We start from the raw sequence: 23032 nt of genomic DNA on the forward strand, positions 1-23032 counted from the left end.
AATTATCTACTTGTTATAGAATCAGTGCTTTCCTTATTGATTCCTAAGTCTTCTTTACACATTAAGGATATTTTATTTTCTTGCTGTTATTGCAATTATTTTTCCCAGTTTTTTTTTGTCTTCTCTTCACTTATTACTTTCTGAACTACACTTCTGTGTGTGTGTGTGTGTGTGTGTGTGTGTGTGTGTGTGTGTGTGTATGTGAATTAAAACGTGCAGTACTTTTTCTTTGTGATTTTTTCTTTATCTTTACCCTTCTAAAGTTCTTTTTCAGAGATCACATATATGGCCACCTACATTTATTATGGTGATTTATAAAATTCATTAATGCATAAATATTTTGTAGTTACTTTTATAAACTAATGATATAAATAAATATTTCCCAAATAATTAATCATCCCAAATAATTTATTAGAGAGGCATTTAATTTTTATCACAACTCACATTAAAAATTAATTTTATGTTATAATCTAGAATACACTTGTCACACATATACTCTCAACACACATACCTGTAACTGAAATAAAGTGTCAAAAATAATTTTTATTTTTAATATTTGTGGTGAATTCCTATATATCCTACTCCTACTCTACTCCTGTTCTGTTCTATTCTACTTTCTATTCTACCCAAACCTACCCTACCCTACTCTACTTTGGCTACTCTATTCCATTCTATTCTATTTCATTTTATTCATTTTTATCCCATCCCATCCCATTTCATTCTCCTTTAATTCTTTTTTTTTAAAACTGACTGAGGTCCACAAAATTGATTTTAAGACATTATTAATGGTTTTGACTCATTGTTTGGAAAATGTGATTTACAGAATCCTTGTTTTGTGCGCTGTGCTTTATTTTATATTGAGTTCTTAGATTCTACTGTATATTAAAGAAGTATATATTTTGTTCCATTACTGTTTATTTTTGTATAATATTATGGTGTTTTAATTATTTTAGGTTTACAGTATGCTTTTTTTTTAAAATAGGAAAGTTTATTATTTTTTTAATTCCTTATTGTTGAAAGTATTACATCCTTTTCCCCCCATTGAACTCTTCCAGCCTGATCCCATCCCCAAGCACAGGTCCTCAACCTCTATTGTCTGTTTCCATTGGTTATGCTTATGTGCATGCATACAAGAATTTTGGTTGGTCTCTTACCACCCCCTCTCGCACTCACCCCTGCTTTCCCTCTGAGGTTTGACAGTCTGATTTATGTCTCTGAACAACATAAACTGATGTACAGTATGCTTTAATATTTAACTAGAGGCCCGGTGCATGAAATTCATGCATGGGGGGGGGGGTGTCCCTCAGCCCAGCCTGCACACTCTCCAATCTGGGACCCCTCGAGGGATGTCCGACAGTCCCAACTGCTCTCCCCTGCAGGCCTTGTCCCTCCCACCTGCCCTACCTTGCAGGCCTGGTCCCTCCCAACTGCCCTCCCCTTCCGGCCTGGTCGCCCCTAACTGCCCTCCCCTGCCGGCCTAGTCCCCCCTAACTGCCCTCCCCTGCAGGCCTGGTCCCTCCCAACTGCCCTCTCTTGCTGGCCTGGTCCCTCCCTAACTTCCCTCCCCTGCAGGCCTGGTCCCCCCCACAACTGCCCTCTTCTGCAGGCCTTGTCCCTCCCAACTGCCCTCCCTTGCAGTCCTGGTCCCTCCCAACTGCCCTCCCCTGCTGGCCTGATCGCCCACAACTGCCCTCCCCTGCTGGCCATCTTGTGGTGGCCATCTTGTGTCCACATGGGGATGGCCATCTTTGACCACATGGGGGCAGCCATCTTGTGTGTTGGACTGACAGTCAATTTGCATATTATGCTTTTATTATATAGGAGAGCACAAGTTCCTTTCTCTTCACTCTAAATTTTCAGATTTATCTCAGCTAGTCTTTCATATTTGTTTTTGTAAGTTAACTTAATCATTCTGCCACAAATTACAATTTTCACAGGTGTACCCTGTGGGTTCTTCATACCTTAGTGGGTGCTCTTAGAGCCTTCGGCCTTGTCCAGGCACATGTTTCCTGGGAATCTACAACCAGTTTCTGCTTATAAACCATCTAGCAGCTGCCCAAGCACCAAACTTGATTCTTTGGAGTAGGGCAGGCCCATGATCAGATTTGACTGCTGTCCTTATAAAAAGGGAAAATGTGAATACAGAGACATGCACACAGGGAAATCACTGCATTTATGTTGGAGTTAAGCTGCTACAGACCAAGGAAGGACCAGAAGCTGGAAATTTAGAACAGATCCTTCCCTAGTTCCCTCAGAGGGAGCACGGCCTGCTGACACCTTGGTTTCAGACTTCTGACCTCCAGAACTGTGAGACAATACATTTCTTTTGTTCTAACTGACCCAGTTTTTCTGTGTTATGGAAGTCCTAGCAAACTAGTAGTACATCCTCCAATTGTACCCAATAAGTTGATTGGTTTTACCCTTTAAAAACAAAACATAAAATTTATGATGGTTTATGTTGTATATTGTGAAGGAGTGCCCCATAAAATGAATTTTAGGTCATTGTTTTGTAATCAAAACAAACATAAATGTTAGGCTACTAAGAACACTGGCTAATGGGATGAGTATACTATATATAATTCTTATTTTAAATATTTATTTTCTTCCATGGAGTTTTATTTTAATTGAAGATCAAACCTCTTATTCCCAGTCAAACTTCTGATAGATCTGTATATTCTAAGTGGTTCCGTTTAAAAAATCTCAGTGGTATTTTTTATAGTCATGTTTATTCTTCTCTGACAGGGTTATTGAAGTAAGTGAACTTTGAAATAGTTAGCTATAATTGCATGCATTTATAACAATAAACATTAATCCCCCAATATATCCAGAAATTTAAGAAGTACTATGTTGTGAATAATAAAATATTTTGGATAACTTAATATTTAAAATGTTAGATACATCTAAATGAAAACTCTATAAAATATACATCAATCTACTTTTGATTAGTAAATACATACTGGGAACTTACAGTACTTTAAAGTCACTATTGAAAAAGTAATTATTCTTGAATAATTTAGGAGGTAGGTGGGGTGACCTGTCTGCTTAAGCTCTGTAGTTAATCAAATTCTGTGTAAAATGTTGCTCTAAATTAGTTATTACTTCCTCACATTAAGGAAAATGAATTTTGAATAAGCACTAATTGAAATAAACATATTTTATTTAGTGCAAACAAGAGAGACAATGATCAGTGTTTATGGAGTGTGTTTGGGAACTGAAAGTGGGGATTTAAAGATTACAAAGAAGAAATAAATAATTACACATCCTGCTAAGTTTTTATTGAATTTAACAGATATATGACTTCTACAGGTTTTGTTGTTGATGTGGCTATTAATTTGGCTATGAGTTTTAATATTTTTTTAAAAAAATCTAATCATAATCCTGTAAACTGCTATATTATTCTTTGATATACTTTTTGAACAGATGAAAATAAGAAAATATGAATTACCCCCTTTAGGGTGCTTCAGCAAGGCATTCAGACACATTTCTGAAAGCTGGCTAGGCCAACACTGGATATTGTGTATATGGCCATGAACAGGACAGAGAGAATTCCTGTTCTGCTAATGTGACTATATTGATAGGAAAGTTAATTATACTTAAAAGTCCTCATGTTAGCCCTGGCCAGTGTGGTTCAGTTGGTTGGAGCATCGTCCCGTACACTAAAAGTCGGTGGATTCAATTTCTGGTCAGAGCACATATCGAAGTTGCAGGTTCATTCCCTGGTCTGGTGCAAGGCAACCAGTCTATGTTTCTCTCTCTCATCAATGTTGTTTTGTTTTTTTCTCTCTCTGTGTCTTTCTCTCAATAATATATTAATCCAATTGTTGGTAATATTTGGAAACTACTTGCTTCTTGCCCTGGATGCTAAAATAAGCTTTAAAAGAGGCACAATTAGAACCATATATTCTAATTCACTTTTCACATTTGCCTTTCTCAAGAAGTTAAATACTACCATAATTGAGGGAAATTGTTCCAACTAGCAGAAGGAACTCTAAGGGATAACAAAATCTGAGAAGAAATAGAAGCAAATAAATTTTTAAAAGGGACTGGAATGGAAGTGGGGAGTGAAGATGAGTATCTTGTGAAATCACTGATGATGCCAAGGGTAGAAAACTTTTCAAGAAGAAGAAAGGAGCCATTCTGCATCCTTCGTGAAATATTTATTTCAGGCAAGACCTCAATAATGGATGCTAATAAAATTAGGTGGAAGATTATTTGTATATGCCAAAATAGCACCCCACTGGTAGATTACTAATTGCAAAGGAGAAAAAAATATGTATCTTTAGAGAGAAAAACCTGCCAGACACCACCATCACCAAATGATCAAACTTATCACTAATAGTATAGCCATCTAACATTAGGGACCTTCTTCTGAGGGGTAATGTGAAGTAATCAGTATCACCTATGAAGAAATCTCAAAAAATTTAAACCCGATCTCATTAAACCTCTATAACCTCACCCTCTATGCTTTAGCAAATATTGAGGATGGAGGAATAATATATGAAAACACAATGAATCTATCAATTAAATCTAGAATGTGAGTCATTCAAAAGACAACTGACCTAGAATGTTCCAAAAGTAAATGTCGTTGTTTTTTTTTTTTGTGTGTGTGTGTGTGTGTTTTTTTTGTTTTTTTTTGGGGGGGAAGGGGAATAGAATAATTGTTTAAGATTTAAAGAGTTAAGGAATATAACAACCAAATGCATTGCATGACGCCTGAGTATGAGAATGTCAAATGAGTAACACAGCTAAAAGTCATTTTAAGGACAATTAGGAAGTATGAATATGTGCTGTGTGGCAGATAATATTAGCAAATTAGTGTCAATTTTCTTAGTTGTAATAATGGTGTGTGGTGTTATCAGAAAGTGTCATTATTTTTAAAAGGTGCAAACTGAAGAATCTGAAAGTGTCTGCATCTCATGATACCTTCAATTTACCTGCACAATTGTTAAGCAAAATACACACCCACCCACACACAGCAAATGGCAAAATGTTAAGTATCATTGAAGAATCTAGGTGGTGGACATAAATGTAATCATTATACACTTTAAACCGTTCACTGTGTTTTAAAATGTTTCTGAAAAAAAGTGTGTTTGTGGAGGGGGAGTGCAAATGCTGCTAAGAGATTCAACAGGACAGGTTTAGCATGAAGGAGGTTGTTTATTTCTTTTGTGAGAACAGTTTTAGCCATCTTACAATAGATTGAGAAAAAAGAAATAGCAAGTTTAGACCACACATGGAAGAAATTAAGCAGTGAAGAGATAGAAAAAAATAACTGAAAATTAAGGGAAACGTGGATTTGAAGGGGAGATTATGCTTTTCTATTTGTATAATTTGACTTGGTGTTTTTTGCTTATTTCTTGTTTTAGCATACTCTTGTTTTGAGGGTAAAAGAGGTGACTGTTTCAGCACTAATGGGGAAGAATGAGTAGAGAGGAAAAGATTGAATAGGTAGGAGAAAGAGTAGAGGCAGGTTGTGTCAAGGGTCTTGGAGTTAAATGGGTGTGAATAAGGAACCAAAACAATGGAAGGCAGAAACAGATTTTCTATGAAACTTGTAAGTTTTAGCTTCAGGGCCCTCACTTGCACACTTCTTCCCAAGATCCTGCAACTAATTTCTAATTTGCATTTTTGGGGAGGAGGGCTCCTTAAATTGTGTAAAACTTCAGACCTTACAAAACCTGGATTCACATCTGTGGGAAAGTGTTAAGTAAGAACAAAAAGGTGTAAACTTCTTGAATATATAAAATAGAGCTTCTCAAACTTCAGCAAGCCTAGTAATCACTAGGAGAGCTTGTTAAAACATAGATTACTGATTTCTGTATGCTTTCACTTTTACCGATGAAATAACTAAGACTCATAAAAATTACATATGCTGGTACTAGGTCTCACATGCTATGATTTCAGTGGTCTTTCTTTTGTACCATGCATGAACTGTCTATAGTCTGTTTTATTATCTATATTATCAGAAAACTTCTGCTTATCTTCATTTGGACTGTGAAAAAAAAAAATTGGTCTTAGTGACTCCTTAGGTTAAATTACAAATGTTTCACAATACTGAAAAATTAACTTCTATTGCTGCACAACAAATTGGCATAAGCATAGGAGCTTAAAACAACACATTTATTAGCTCACAATTGTCCTGGATCAAAAGTGTAGGTATTGGTTAACTGAGTTCTCTGCTGAGGGTCTCACCAGGTTGAAAGCAAGGTGTTAGCTGGGGCCTTGGTCTCATCAGAGGCTTGTGTCTTCTTCCAAGTCTACCCATTGTTGACAGAGTTTTGTCCCTTTGCATGTAGAACTGAGAGCCAGAAGGCAGTCTCAACTTGCAGGCTGTCAGTCAGGAGATAATTTCCACTCCAACAGCCTCCACCTTATTCCCTGCCAAATGTCCCCTCCACAACGTGGCTTTTTTTGTTCTTTGAAGCTAGAAGAGAATATCTTCAGTTGGCCAAGGCAGTCAAATAATGTAACATAAGCGAGTGCTTGTGCTGAATGATGTAACTTCATCTAGGATGTGGCTCTCCCCACATTCAAGGGGAGGGGAGTAGGAGGGTGGAAGCTTAGGGGCCTTCTTAGAATGCTGCCTATCCCACCCAAAGATATCTGAAAATTTATCTATAGGCAGTTTATACTTGATGAAATATCAATATTTTCTAGTAATTATATTAAAAATCTTTGAGATTTGCCCAACTAGCATGGCTCAGTGGTTGAGCAGTGCCCTGTGAACCAGGAAGTCACAGTTCAATTCCTGGTCAGGGCACATGCCCAGGTTGCAGGCTTGAACCCCAGTGGGGGGCATGCAGGAGACGGCCAATCGATAATTCTCTCGCATCATTGATGTTTCTATCTCTCTTTCCCTCTCCCTTCCTCTGAAATCAATAAAAAAATATATATACATATTTTTAAAAGTCTTTGAGATTTAAATTAAGATCTTTCTCTAGATGCTTGTGTGAAATCTGTTTTAACAATCAAGCGAAAACATAGGACAAGCATCCCATTCTTGGTAAAACAATGCGTTTGTTATCTGTGATGTGACTGTAATTGCCTCCTTTGTTAATGTTGTTCCTGATTTTTAGAAAATCCTTAATAGCTTTCCTTTGGGGATTATTATTCTTTGAACATGTATATTTCTGTAACTATTCAGCACTATCTTATAAAAGGAAACTAGGATCCTGTCTGACAGTTGAGCAGCACATGAGTTTATAATTTAGTATTATGTTATATTTTTTTAAAGCTGTGAATATAATAATAAAGATTAAAACACTGCAGGGAGTATGTGTCTGTAGCAGTTATAGGTGTTAATTATGTTGTCAGCTAGAAGAGTGAACATTCAACCTCCTGAACTTGGGTCTTGGCAGATTGGCCAAGTATCTGATATTAATGTGTTTGTTTAGAGTCTTACATATCTTTGCTCCTTTAGATTTTTTTGGATTATTTTGAATATGGAAATGCAGATAGAATCAGACTCACTCTTTTGGATTCCAGAACTGAATGGTTTAGCATATTCACGAATGGGGTTTTAAAAGCTGAGCAGTGTGAACTGGATACTTAAAAACTGTCTAGAGTCTGGCCGGTGTGGCTCAGTGGTTGAATGTCAACCTATGAATTAGCATGTCTCCGTTCGATTCCCGGTAAGGGCATATGCCTGGATTGTGGGCTCAATCCCCAGTAGGGGGTGTGCAGGAGACAGTCAATCAGTGGTTCTCTCTCATCATTGATGTTTCTATCACTTCCTCTCCTTTCGTCTCTGAAATAAATAAAAATATATTTTTAAAAAACTGTCTAGAGCTTTGATCACAGTTGGAAAACCTTCAAAAGTCAGAGGATCGCTATTAACATAGGGCACATAACAACCTGTGGTTTTTGTCAGCGGGCACTTAAAGTATTAATATGTTTCACTACTCACTAATAAATATGTGCATTAGTTAAGCTAAAACGCACTGAGAATTTTAAAAAAGGAAAAAGAAAAGCAACTAAAGAAACCACTTATTTAATGCTTTGCAAGACCTGTGAGAAGTTGTTTAACATGTACTTATGTATTGTGACTGACTATGATTAAAAAATAAAACTCTGTCTGGCTTTCTTAGTATTCTGATTTTCAGAAACAGAAGAGCTCATTCCTGACAGAAATTTAGTAGTTACTCTTTTCAAAATAGGAAAACTTAATACCAAACCTTATATAGGTAGCTGGCTTGCTAACATGATAGTCTGATTATGAAAGATCTCAGGCAGATGCAAAAGCAACACTCCATTTCTTGTTTTGCATGGATTACAACAAGTCTTTGCTTTTTTAAATGGTTTTTAGTAGGATGAAGACCCAATTTTCAACAAGGCCCACAGAACCTTGTTACTGCCCTGCACCTACCTGAGACCAGAGATTATTGCACTCCATTCTTCCTCTTACTGTAGACTTCAGTCACTTTAGCTTTGCTCTTCCAGTTCCTGGAAAGAGGTGTACACTGTGCCAACAACCTTTGCATATACTGTCCCTTCTTTATAGAACACTAGGGGCCCAGTGCATGAATTCATGCACCTTGAAAGGAACTGTGGGCCACGAGGCTGTGGTAGGCACAGGGGCGGGTCTCAGCTCATCCTCCATGCCCCTGCCCGGCCCCTCCCACTTCGGCCCCCAGTCCCCTGTCTGCTGGCAGCCTCGCTCCCACTGCCACAGCTCTCACAGGCTGACAGCAGAGCGATTTGAGTCGGAGCCAGCAGCGGGTGCAAGTGGGGCCGGTGATGTCAGTGGGTGTGAGCAGTGGCTGCTGCCCTAATCACCCCTCAGGAGCAGGGCGTGGTGGAGAAGCCCTCAGGGCCAATCAGGGCTGGCAGCCACTGCTCCCACCCACTGATGGCGCCCAGTGATTGGGACTGGCAGTGGGCACCGGCAGTGGGTGCGAGTGGCAGCTTTGGCACTGGCAGAGGGTGCGAGCGGGCCCGGTGCCGGCAGCAGGTGCAAGCGCCGGGTGGAACTGCGGTGCACAGGAGCAAAGAATTTTCAGTAACCACCAGAGGCTCACCCCAATGACAGCACCCGGCGCCCCACCTTGGTCTGGTGCCCCCGCTCACCTGCTCCACCATCCCACCAGGGCCGATACCCGCCATGTTCCGCACACGCCCCTGGTGGTCAGCGTAGGTCATAGCGACCGGTTGTTCCAGTTGTTCAGCCGTTCGGTCTATTTGCATATTAGCCTTTTATTATACAGAATACTTGCACATCTCTGCCCCCCTCATCTTTGGCTTACATCTGATCTTTGTCATCTCTGAGGACTCCTTCCCCATCTCCCCACCAGTCTTGTTAAATTTCCTTGTTACATGGAACGATGGCATTCTGTTCTTTCCAAGTCCTTCACTGATATCTGTCACAGCCCCCCACTGCACTAGAGTTAATTCTAAGAGGTCAGGGACCTTGTTTTCTGTGCTTACAATTTGATATCCAGGGTCTAGCACAGTGCTAAGTATATAGAAGATACTGAACAAATACTTGTTGACTGAACACAGGAATGAATGAATAAATAAATGGATACATAAAAGCATGTATGGATTTGATTATCCATTTCCTCAGAACATGATGATATCAATTAAAAGATACACCTGCAAATAAGCAAAGCGTGGAGCAAAGTCAGCAACCACTCTACCCATTAACAGTGAGTCTGCCTCATAGACCCATGCCTGCCAACCAGCTGGCATTATCACTATTATTTTGATGTCGTGGGATGTGCCTTGTGAAATTTTTAATAAGCCCAAAATAACAAAGACAGATGGTGACCTGAACACATTATGGAATGTCAACACAGTTCCGATCCTTTCCACAGGTGGGCCAAACATATGGAAAGGAAGAATATAGCCTGAAAGGAATTGCACAAGCCATGAAACAAAATAGATTTGCACTAGCTGAGAAGTTTTCTTGCCTTTCCTGGAGAACAAAAGAGCAGCAGACCATTCCAGGGAGGCAGAAAGTACATAAGAAACAAGCAGAGATGGCAAAAAAAAAAACCACCAAAAGACAAAAAGTAACGTTGGCCAGGAGTGAGTGAAGAGGCTAAACGAGGTAGCCAGAGAATAGTTTATCGTCTATGTCCACTTTGCCTTCCTACTTGAGACGATCTTTTCCATGCCAATGATGCCTTGACACTTAAATCTCGAGAAGCACAAGAAAGTAAAGTAAAATTCAGCCATTTACATATTTTTTTCTTAAAAACAGTCATGAATAGTAATAGTGTGACTTAGTATGACATTTGTTAGTTATTCTTCAAGCTGATTCTATTCCATTTTTTTTTTTGTATTTTACCAGCATTAGCAGAGAAACATTCTTCATAGACAATCAAAACAAGATAAAATGCAATCAAATTGGTAATAAAGTAAGATTTTTTCAAGTCAAGAGAAGGAAGCTTGACATGCAAATGCCATTTAGCAAAGTTGATATTTTGGGTTTTCTTTGCTCTTTTGTCAAATGCTGAAATCAAGATTTTTTTTTTTAATCACTGAGATTCAATGAATATTGCATTAAAGACTTTCAAATTTGTCTTTGAAAAGGTACAAATAGAAATTTTATCTGGTTAGGATAAACTGAAACTAATTTTCACCTGGTGAAAGATATTCAAAGAAGCATTATCTACAACCCCTGACAGTTGTGAATGGGCCTCTATAAGAATATTGCTTTTTTACTTAAGAAAATAAAACATTACAGGTTCCCCCCAAAAAGGGAATTTAGAGTTAGAAATTAGAATGCAAAGGGAAAATATCCTCTCTAATAAAATGGTAATATGCAAATTAACCATCACTCCGCTCCACAAGCCATGCCCACCAGCCAAGCCACACCCACCAGCCAATCAGGGCGAGTATGCAAATTAACCCAAACCAAGATGGCTACAGCCACAGAGAGCAAGGTTTCCCAGGTAACAGAGCAAGCCAAGCTTTCCATAGCCATTGCAGGCCTAAGCCTCCACTCAAGCTACAAAGTTTCAATTATAGAAAGTAAACAAATTCAAACAGAAATGGCAGCAGAACAGAGCTTGAGAGAGCAGGCCAGTGTTGCCAGCGGCAACAGGGGAAGCAAAGCTTTCCGCACACCCTGGCCGGGCTCACCCGCTTAAGGCTACAAAGTTTCAATTGTAGAAGGTGAATTAACTGCCACAGAAATGGCTGCCGCCCCGGAGGGAGCAGCAGGTGTGGCTCCGCTCCAGGCTACAAAGTTTCAATTGTAGAAGGAAAATAAATCCCAGATACCAGGGCCTCTGCTTGGGTTGCCAGCAGGTGTGGCCGGCCTGCAAACCACCACAGGCCCCTCACACAGGCCGCCACACGCCCCAAGGGAACCCCACCCTGATCCGGGACACCCTTCAGGGCAAACCAGCTGGCCCCCACCCGTGCACCAGGCCTCTATCTTATCTAATAAAAGAGTAATATACAGATTGATCATCACTGAAACACACAATATAGCTGCCCCATGTGGTCAAAGATCCTGCCCCCATGTGGACACAAGATGGCCACCACAAGATGGTCAGCAGGAGAGGGCAGTTGGGAGGCACCCGGCCTGCAAGGGAGGGTAGTTGAGAGGGACCAGGCTTGCAAGGGAGGGCAGTTAGAGGTGATCAACCCTGCAGGAGAGGGCAGTTAGGGGTGACCAGGCTGGCAGAGGAGGGAAGTTGGGGGCAAACAGGCTGGCAGGGGATCAGTTAAGCATCAACCAGGCTGGCAGTGGAGTGGTTAGGGGGTGATCAGGCTGGCAGGCAGAAGCGGTTAGGGGCAATCAGGAAGGCAGGCAGGCAAGCAGTTGGGACCCAGCAGTCCTGGATTGTGAGAGGGATGTCCGACTGCCCGTTTAGGCCCGATCCCACCAGGATCGGGCCTAAACGGGCAGTCGGACATCCCATATTGGAGAGGGTACAGGCTGGGCTGAGGGACAACCCCCCGCCGTGCACGAATTTCATGCACCGGGATTCTAGTATATTATAAAGTGATTGATAAAAGTTGTTGGCAAAAGATGGCATAAAAATTAGTTATTTTACCTTTCTTCTTTTAATTGAGCTTTTCTATTTCTTAATTATTCTGTTTTGGCATGGAAAATGCAGGGACTTTAGTTTTTTAGATACTAGATCACCAGTGAAAGGCGACCATGGAAGTAATAAGGCTTTATCCGTGAATCTTAGGCTTTGCATGAACACTTACTGAATGGTCTCTGCTTTGCTCTTCTTCAGCCCTTCCTCCACTGAAGTCAAGTGCCAATCTGACCCTCTATCTCTTTTTGCTTAAAACCCTGCCATTACAATATATAGATGATGTATTATAGAATTATACATTTGAAACATCAATAGAAAATTCAATAGAAATTTTTACAAAACTTCTGCCAGGGCTTCCACTGTGTTTAGGACAAGTCCATCCCAGACCTCACTCCTGGTCTTCACCTCACTTACTCCAATCTCCTTTTATACCTCTACCACACCCACCTTCTCTTACAGCCTCTCGGGGCCTTTATTGCTCATCAACTAGATGCATTGCCCTCCTCTTCATCTAGGTAACTCAGATGCTTTCATTGCATTTCTGAGCTCACTCCAGAGGTCTTCCCTGCTGTCCCTCTAACTAGGCCATGCGCCCCCCCCCCCTCCCCGCGTTATGTGATTTTATGACTCCAGGAGGTTTTTCTTCAAATATCTTAACACAATTTGTGTTCTTTATTTGTAAAACTATTCTATTATTGCCTGCACCCTAACAGATAAACTGTGAACTCCATGGGGGACAGATCTAGGTCTGTTTCTCACCCATGCTTCTAACAGCCTAGTGGGCATTCAATGAGCAGGTGTTGAGTGGATGACTAAATGAAGTTCCTTGAAGGTATGAAACAATAAGTGGCTTGTAAAACAAATTATATTTAGGGGAACTAAGATTTTAATGATATAAAAATTATTGAAAGCATCTATAATAATTAGAGAGCAATATGCAAATCGACCTAAAGGCCGAACAGCGGAACAACCCTCCGGATGACCTTCTGGATGAAGCCAGGGCTGCGAGGGCGGCCAAGGCTGCCGGGGCAGCAGAGGCCTATACTCTTGCATGAATTTCGTGCATTGGGCCTCTAGTTCTCAAATAAAAGAATATGGTTGTTGCTAATGCTGAAGCAACCTTTGGAGTCAAACATTCTTCAGAAAGTGAAATATTATTGGGTATTCAGAGGGGGAAAATGCCCCATAAAGAAATGCAACCCACTGATTCAATTTGGAAATGAATATATGGACTATAGATTGATAAGTCATAAAAGGTGATTTTATACTTAAATGAAAGGGTTATGAATATCATGCTTATTTAAATGTCACACTCACATAAAAAAGCCAAAGAGTACAACAAAACGTGTTTGTTTTCTCGTAGATTCAGAAAAGGCATAGGCTTGCAAGGCTAGACTTAGCAAAACACCTCAAAATCACTGGGAAGCCTCCTCAAAATACACATATTTGGGATCTCCTGGCATTCCAAATAAGGAAGACTGGGTGGGGCTTGTAAATCTAAAGGCTGTCAGAGGGGAAGGGGTTAAGGGCTTGTGTTAAAAAGATAAAGGGATTAAGCAAAACATACACACACACACACACATACATACACACATAAACTCATAGACACACAGACAATAGTATGGTGATTACCAGAGGTAAAGGGAGGTGTGGGGGGAGGTAGAAAAAAGTGCATGAGAGGTAAATGATGATGGAAGGAGACTCGACTCAGGGTGGTGATCACACAATACAATATTCAGATGATGTATTCTATATGGACTTGTATACCTGAATCCTATGTAATTTTATTAACCAATGTCACCCCAATAAATTTAATAACAAAGAATATGAAAGGAAAAATTTTAAATGCTGTTAAAAAAAGAATTAGTCTATTTTAGAAAATCATTTTGCATGGTCATCAATAGCCTAATAATAGATACAATGTATTTGATGCTTATTATGTAGCAAGCACCATATAGTATGTGTTAGTTTATGCATTCCTAGCATTAGATACATGAATGATTGAAGAAGAAATATATCTGCCAGCCAATGAGAAAACTTACTACAAAGGCTCTGCTTTGTAGTCCCTACGTCACATACTAGTATAGCTGTCATATTTTTCTTAATAGCTCATGTATTATAGATTCCTGTTGTTCTTTCTCAAATGAGCATGGAATGAAATGTTAGGTTGTTCAGTGTGAATCAGGACAAACCCGGGCACAGTATTTTCGGGAAAGCCTAGAATATTCCAGAACAAAGTAACTATATGCTTCTTAGCATTGTCAGCTGAACCATCTTCCCAGCTAAAATTGTCAGGAGTATATATCTGGATCAGAGACTACATTAGTGTAGAAGAGTCTGCTTTTGATTTAGTTCCGTTTTGGAAGAGACTGCATAAGCAGTAATTATGGCTACAACTCCAAGATCAGGATTTACCAGCCAAGAGTTTGTAGTACAAATAATTGATCACGTATTTGTTGTTCTATCCATACCTCGTTAGCATTGTTTGTACTATTTCAGATTGAAAAATATAAATTTATATGTTTATATATGCATATGTGCATGCTGTAATGTATTTTAATTATAAATCCCTATTTTACCAAAGAAGGTAATTAGAGTTAGATTAAGATGTATATCTAGGGTCACTTCCCTAGTAATCAATGAAGCCAGTACTGGAGCACAGGTCTTACAGAAACCAAAGTCATTGCCACATTTCACCATCAAGGCACACAGCCTTACCTCAGACCAGCTTTCATGTCATTCTAGGTCATACCACCACCTCCATTCCCAGTTTCTACTGCTGGATATTCTAATCCCCTACCGCTTTACCTTTGACTCTCGATATTCCATATACTTGCCCTTCTTTGTGTTTCTCAAACTCATTGAGCTCATTCTGTACTTTGCCTTTGCTTTCACTGTTCCCCTGCCTGGGTCATCCCATCCCCTGATGTTCACTTGTTGGCTATCTGCTCAAAGCTTATCTCCTCAGAAGTACCTTCCCGGACTATCCATTTAAATAAATACTTGCCTATCCGAGCTCGCCTCACCGTCTATCACGTGATCCTGTTTTATTCCCAGTACTTACCATTTCTTTAAAGTATCCTAGATATTTATTTGTTTCTGAGTTTACTGTTTATCTCTTCCACTAAAATCCTGAAATCTTATATTTTTTTATTTACTATTACATATTTTTTTCTGTAAATGACTAGGTGATAGTTTATTTGTCTGGATTTAGCAGAAGTGTGTGCCACGTACTAAAGATACTAAGATGAATAAAATAGAAATGATTTTATCAAGACATTTATAATAATAATAGTTGTAGAGAAAGCCTTTTAAAATCTCAAATCAATGTTCTGTCTCAGGATAACATAAGGTTGAAATTGATGCTTCAACTCTAATTTATCTTGCAATAAGAGAGAGGTGAATGTTCTCACTTCAGTAAGCACTAATGTCTCCTTATGTTTATAGAGCATGGATGATTTGGGTGGTCAATGTTATGTCTGGACAATACCTCTAATTCCCTAACCTGTATTCTCTACATAAACACCTGGAGGACTTTATACATGTGACAGGTTCTGGGATCTCCTGAGATCCAGATTCAGACATTTAGTATTTTGAGAGCACTTCCCCAGTCCACTGGGCTTACCATGCAGGCTTGTGATCCACCAAACTCTGCTGCCTGGCTCAGAAAAAAAACTTGTGTGTTTTGTGCTGGCAATTAATTTTAGGAAAATAACATAGATTTGCCTGCCTTGAATCTCAAAAGAAGGAATACTTTTTTAAACCAAACTAAATCTTAAAATTGAAGTTCGGTTCTTTTAAAAATCATTTATTCAGACACTGACTTGGTGTCCATGTATAAATCCTTCCTACCGAAGAGCACACGGTGCTTTACAAACATTAACCACAGGAGAAGTATGAATCTTGACAAAAACACTGTCAGCGAGATAAAATGTTTTTCGTAGATGAAAAAAGTATAATTCTTCCTTTCAGATTGTATTTCAAATAGTGTTTCTTGCCCTAGTGACATATGAATCTGTTTGATGCTTTGTTGGTTATGTGTATTTTATAGGCACTTTGATATTCTTTTGCACACCAGCAGTTAAACAGTCTCTTTTCCATATGTGTCCTTTCATCTTTACCTTTAAATGAGAAATCGCACATTATTTCCATTACATAAATAAGGAAGGGGAGTTGAAGTCCTACTTTACCTTGTACCCCCAAGGGTTCTTAATTTGTTCCTTTTTGATTGTCTCCAACTTTTCTGAGCTGGCTTCCCTGAATTTCAGTTAGACTAGTGTGGTGTTTTTTTTCCTGTTTTTTTTTTTCTTTTTTCTGTATTCTCTCACAATCTACTATAACACTAAGTTTTCTGGACTTCAGATACCTGAAGGCTTGGACAAGGATCTAACAAAGGACTGTGTGAGTCGGTCTTCATGGTTGGTGGGAGGCGCTGTCACAGGGGCTGCTGATGGCCTGGGTGGTGGGAGGGGCAGGTGAGGCATGGTGCACCCGAGCAGGCCCGAGGTGGATTCTGTGACTCCCTTTATCCTGCTGCCTCTCGGGGTGCATCCTGGGAATATTCTGTGCAGCCTTGAGGTGAGGGCTTGTGTCTGTGGGAGAGGTCCCTGTCCTAGTAGATGAATGGACCATCCTAACTGAACTTTTCCAGAGAAGGACCATGCTGTCTTCTTAGGTAGGGAGCCTCCCATCACGGGACAGAGCTGCCTGGCCTTTAGTGCTTCATCCTTGTCTGAAGAAATGACCAACCAGTACAATATTCTCTTCAAACAAGGGAAAGCCCACGATGATGCCATTTGGTTAATGGCCTGGGGGACAAACAAGAAAGAAAACTCTGGGACAGTAGTCACAGGGTCCCTGGATGACCTGGTAGTGGCCTAGAAATGGCGTGATGAGAGGCTGAGCATGCTGTGGAGTCTGGAGGGAATCACTGGGCATGGTGTCTGTGGACATGAGCCACCCCCTGCCCACGGCTGCATCCAGTTCTCTCAATGCGCCCATTCCTTTCTGGGACTTGGGGAAGGACAAACAGATAAAGCCTATAGATGCAGGATGGGTGGATGCCTGGACTTTGGCCTTTTCACCTGATTCCCAGTATCTGGCTACAGGAACGCATGTGGGGAAAGGGAACATTTTTGGTGTGGAAAGTGGGAAAAAGGAATATTCTTTGGACACGAGTGGAAAGTTCATTCTAAGTATTGCATATAGTCCTGATGGGAAGTATCTGCCCAGTGGGGCTATAGACAGAATCATCAATATTTTTGATATTGCAACTGGAAAACTGCTGCACACGCTGGAAGGCCCTGCTATGCCCATTTGCTCTTTGACCTTTACCCCGCATTCTCACTCCTCGTCGCTGCTTCAGATGATGGCTACATCAAGATCTATGATGTCCAACATGCCAACAGGGGCACTCTGAGTGACCACGCATCCTGGGTGCTGAGTGTGGCGTTCTGTCCTCACTTTGTTTCCAGTTCATCTGACAAAAGTGTAAAAGTCTGGGATGTTGGAAGGAGGCCTTGCATTCACACCATCAACCACCAGGATCAGGTCCGGGGAGTAAAATACAATGGAAATGGCTGAAAAATTGTGTCTGTTGGAGATGATCAGGAAATTCACATCTGTGATTGTCCAATTTAAATGTTGAGGTCTTCCAGGCTAATGCTGCTGAGAGAATGTACAGATTGAACATAACATTCCTTATTTTTCTAGTTTAAAAGAAGTACAGCATTTATTATAGCAGAAACTTAAATTTTGTAGATACAACATAAATCTTTTCATGTGTTATTGGAAGTGCTGTTCATAGTTTAACGTAGTGTTCTTAATGAAATAAATAAATAATATTTTTTAAAAGGAGTCTGTTTTATACATCTAAGGTCCCCTCCACTTCTAACAGTTTTTATGTACAAATCCATAAGAAGCCACACCTAGACTTGTCTCCCTTTGTTCTCATTTTTTTAAATTATCCCTATAAAATTTACCTACCCTCTGTTACACTCTCCTGAAGTCCAGAATGCAGTTTAGGCTGCCTTTTAGAATAATTTCAGAAAATAGCTTTATCTGAAGATTAGTGGTTGACTTCTGGGGGATATTTCTATTGTACACCCACAGCTACACTATACTTATTATCAAAGACTCAATTTTAATGATAGAAATTAATTTACATCTCCCTCTGTGCTCTTAGGGTCTCAGAATATTTACTATGAATTGGATAAAAATAAAGAATAGGCATAGTTTATAATAAATTTTAGCAGAAAATAACTCACTAATATATTTTTATTGCAAGTGTCTAATTTAGCTAGATAAAGCTCCATGATTAAACATGCCATTTGTTGGATTATTCTCTTTTCTTTTTTATATAATTAGGCATTAAAATTTTTATAAAGCACTTTTTTTTAAAAATCCCACAACAAGAATTGATGAGCTGCAAGGGAACAAGCAAAAAGTTACATGGAATTCTAAAAATGCATGCTATCGAAAAATAACAGGGATGACCAATTCCTGCAAATATGTAAGATATATAGCCTTCTTTGTCTGCTGCAACATAATTATAATTTATTATTTCAACATGTACAACTGCTTTGAGGAGCCAAATGTGTTGTGTGTGTGTGTGTGTGTGTGTGTGTGTGTGTGTGTGTGTGTGTGTTTAATCTGCATGATAATTGCAGAGGGGGAAAAAGGCTATGAACCCAGTTTAAATAAATACAATTCAATAAGTACACAACCTGAAGTTTAATTGGAGTAATATCAATGCCCTTAACTAGTGCACTTATTTTAAAATGCTCTATTAGTCAGCTCTCAAAAGAAAAAAAATCACCATTTTTTGCCTTTTTAAAACATTTTATTTAATTTATTGGGGCAACATTGGTTAATAAAATTCTATATGTTTCAAGTGTACATTCTATAACACGTCATTTGTATTGTGTATTCACCATCCAAAGTCAATTCTCTTTCCATCATCATTTATCCCCTCTTTATGCTCTTCTAACCCCGGCCCCCCGCATCCCTTTCCATACTGGTAATTTCCATACTGTAATCTGTGTACATGAGTTTGTATTTTTGTTTTTATGTTTGTTTGTTTTTGGCTTAATCCTTTTACCTTTTTCAGCCATCCCCCCAACCCTCCTCCTCTCTGACAACTGTTAGTCTGTTTTCTGTATCTATCAGTCTATTTCTATTTTGCTTATTTGTTTATTTTCTTCATTAGATTTCACATGTAAGTGGAATCATACGGTATTTGTCTTTCTCTGACTGGCTTATTTCACTTAGCATAATACTTTCCAGGTCCATCCATGCTGTCACAAAAGATAAGATTTCCTTCTTTTTTTTACACCTGAGTAGTTTTCCATTGTGTAAATGCACCACAGCTTTTGTATTTACTTACCTATTGTTGGAACTTGCACTGCTTTGGAACCTTGCTTACTGTAAATGGTGCTGCAATGAACATAGGGGTGCATATATTCTTCAAATTAGTGTTTCGAGTTTCTTCATATATATTCCCAGAAGTGGAATAGCTTGGTCATAAGGCCGTTTTGTTTCTAATTTTTTTAGGTAACTCCATACTGCTTTCCACAGTGGTTGTACCAATCTGCATTCCTACCAACTGTGCACAAGGGTTCCTTTTTCTCCACATCCTCACCAATACTGTTGTTTGTTGATTTATTCATGATAGCCATCATGAATAAATCAACAAACAGGTGTGAGGTGATATCTCATTGTGGTTTTAATTTGCATTTCTCTGATGATTAGTGACTTTGAGCATATTTTCATATGACTGTTGGCCATCTGTATGTCCTCTTTAGAGGAGTGTCTGTTCAGGTCCTTTGCCCATTTTTAAATTGGGTTGTTTGTTTTCTTGGTGTTGAGTTGTATGAGTTCTTTAAAAATGTTGGAAATTAACCCCTTATTAGATGTATCATTTGTGAGTATGTTTGCCATTCAGTGGGTTGTCTTTCATTTTATTAATGGTTTCCTAAAGAAGAATTCACAATTTAATACAAAACCTGAACTTTCACATGCAATTATCTAGTAAATATTAGTTGTTGTTGATTCTGTAGTCTTCTTAAAAAAAAAAAACCCAGAAGACTGCTTAGTCCCACAAATTTCTTTCAATCTTGACATCTTGGATACTTAAATTTGTTAAAAAGAATGGAAAAGTGAATTATGGTTTTCTGATATGAAAAATCATTTAAAAATTCTTGGAAATGATATTATTAAACATTTATTCCATGATCAACACTCTGTGAGAATATCAAAATGAAGAGAAGTACTAGTTTTAGAACAAGTTATTTATGTAATTAATTATATTGATAAAGTTCTCTTTTATATAGAGACAAGTGAGTCATTCAGTAAATATAATCTCTGCCAAGTGTTTCTAAGTTTTAGGTTTACTTTAGAAGTAAATGTCTAGTAAAATGTTTTTAATTCATCATTATCAGAAGAGAATTGACAATACATTTATGGGAGGTGGGGTATATCACTCAAAAGTTCGACCCTAACGAAACAAGGACACAGGATAAGAGGCAGGAAACCAAAAATGTTCAAATCATAATATGTATCTTCCAAAATAAGAAAGTTTTAATGTAAGACATGGGCCCCTGGGAATTGCAAGAGACTAAGAAGAATATAAATGGAAAGAAGGTGGGAAAGGGAAAGTGTTGGTTGTCCCAGTAATTCAAGCTTTATCTCCTTCCACATTTGCCTAAGGCTGATTCTACTCTTGTTCTTCCAAATAACAACTGAGTCTAGCTTTGTGTGTCCTAATTTAAAGCTCACAAAATGAGCCTTTTCTCATAAATTAAGCAAGCTCAAAAGAACTTACCTGGCCATAGTGTCTCAGTGGTTGAGCATCGACCTATGAACCAGGAGGGCACAGTTCAATTCCCAGTCAGGGCACATGCATGCTTGATCCCCAGGGTGGGGCATGCAGGAGGCAGCCAGTCAATGATCTCATCCTTGATGTTTCCATCTCTCTCTCTCCCTCTCCCTTCCTCTCTGAAATCAATAAAAGAAAAAAAAAAAACATTAAAAAAAAGAACAGTATTTGGATTGTAGGGTGTGAACAGAGTTTTAGTGTAGCTTTTGATTTCTTCCAAAATAAAAAGGCGCATCAATCACTCTCTTCAGTGCCAACTCCTAAAAAAATTAGTGACATAAAGAAGGGGATAGTAACTGAGTGTACTAGTCCTTGAAAGTCCATCTTTCTCCCATGCCCCAAACCAAAATTGCTGAATCGGAGAGAAACATCCTCTGGGCAGCAAGGCTGTGCATGAGCATGGTTTGGAATGCATGCCATTCCATTAGTGCCCTATGACCAAATTCTTTAATGGTGAAATGAGTTCTCCTACTTCACTAGCATCAGCCTTCACTAGTGAAAACAAATATGTCAGACATTATGTATTTCTGATTCCCTAAAAATGAATGCAGAAATTAAAATCCCTGGAGACTTCAGTTCTGGAGTGGTACAGATTCAGAAGCCAGATGCTCTGTGGGCTCTTTGAAATAGACAAATGATCATCAGCCTTAGTCTTCTGAGGACTGATAGTGCAGCCAGTACATGTTTTATTGGCTTCTTTTTTTCAACCTGGATTTTCACAGCAGGACTAGATTAGATCTTCCTGTGTGCTCTCCCTAATTCATCGCTCTTTCTGCAGATGTTTGCCTAGAATACATTTTGTTTAGTTGTAGGTGGTTTCTTTTTTAACAGCTCAACGATGATATTATAATATTTCCCTGTTGAGATCAAATCAACAGACTATTATTTTAAGAATTCACATACTCTATAGAACATCATGCATTTCTTCTAGTATCCCCTGGGAACCCAGGGTAATGAATGGGCTGTGAAGTATGTGGGGGGTGGGGGGTTTAAAAAAATCTGTTTGAAAGAAATATAAAACAGAAGACAAGAGCATATATATTTCTAGGTATATTTCCAACAGAAAAATAAAGTATGAAGAAAAATATGCTTTTTGGAACAAGCTTAACACAGCTTGAGCATATGTATTTTCTAGGAAGTAGTATATCCTTTCTTGTACCTAAAGCATGTTAGATAATGACTTCCTAATGTTAAAGTCCAAGCCAGCTCCTCTATTTCTGTGAAGAACCACATGGACTCTTAGAATAACATTCCCAAACCTAGCAGGAAAGTCAGAAATTTCATTTCCATAGAAACCAAAAATGAAACAATAACTTTAATATGAGTGCAGAGCCACAATTAGAGCAGCAGCACTTTCCTTGACTGAGAGACATGGTCACATTGAGTATTCACAGAAACAAATAGAAGGGTTAAGCGGAGGGGGCAAGGGTCAGGCGTGTCAACAAAGAAATATTCTATAGAAATGTTAAAAGGAAAAATTTGAATGTGTTGACTTTCATATTTATAATTCGAACTGTTTGAACTTTGAAATGATTTGTTTGAATTTCTAATCATCAGTTTCTTCATCTATAAAATGGGAGTAATAATACTTGCTACCTGCTTTTAGGTAATTAATATTCACATTGAGTGCTTACTACGTGACAGGCATAATGTGCTTTATATGAATTTACTCAATTCTCACTATAGGTACTTATTTTGTAGATAATATGCAATAGTTATACGGTGCTTGGCACTGTTCTGAGTACTTTGTCTACATTTATGAACATATCTTTTCTATAATTTATTCTCTCTTTTAATGTTACACTCTACACATGATAGTAATATTGAAATTTGAGGGCATATTTAAGTTATCAGATGTATTAACTATTGTTTAAAAGTTCTTACAAATTACCAGAATTAATTCTAATCTGTGCTGAAAAGCAGAAGCTCATATTGGTTCTATATCTAACTAGGCGTGGTTCACTGGTTTCTGTTTTTAGCCAATAGTCCTGAAGTATTGTAGGATTTGAAGTTCAATGTTAGCCACCTATACTGCCATTGTGATAGTGTGGTCAGAGTTCTTACATTGTACTCCTTATCATTTGAGTAATATTTCCAACACAAAAAGAGCATGGTCATCTAAAGTTGGGCAAAATAGGTGCACATTCAGAACTATGGA

At 38.8% G+C, this 23032-nt stretch overlaps 1 protein-coding gene and 1 pseudogene across 3 annotated transcripts in view; both read left to right on the forward strand.

Moving 5' to 3' along the window:
* MAGI2 (membrane associated guanylate kinase, WW and PDZ domain containing 2) overlaps positions 1 to 23032 on the forward strand; it is a gene marked incomplete at both ends in the record, with an annotated part of 1165889 nt that overhangs the window by 207224 nt on the left and 935633 nt on the right. The gene's annotated exons all lie outside the window — the stretch shown is intronic.
* On the forward strand, positions 16717 to 17639 carry LOC307107945 (WD repeat-containing protein SL1-17-like; annotated as a pseudogene). The gene has a single exon. The product of its transcript is annotated as a WD repeat-containing protein SL1-17-like (transcript).

The sequence above is a fragment of the Cnephaeus nilssonii genome (assembly GCF_951640355.1).
Source record: "Cnephaeus nilssonii genome assembly, chromosome: 12".
NCBI classification, from domain to species: domain Eukaryota; kingdom Metazoa; phylum Chordata; class Mammalia; order Chiroptera; family Vespertilionidae; genus Cnephaeus; species Cnephaeus nilssonii.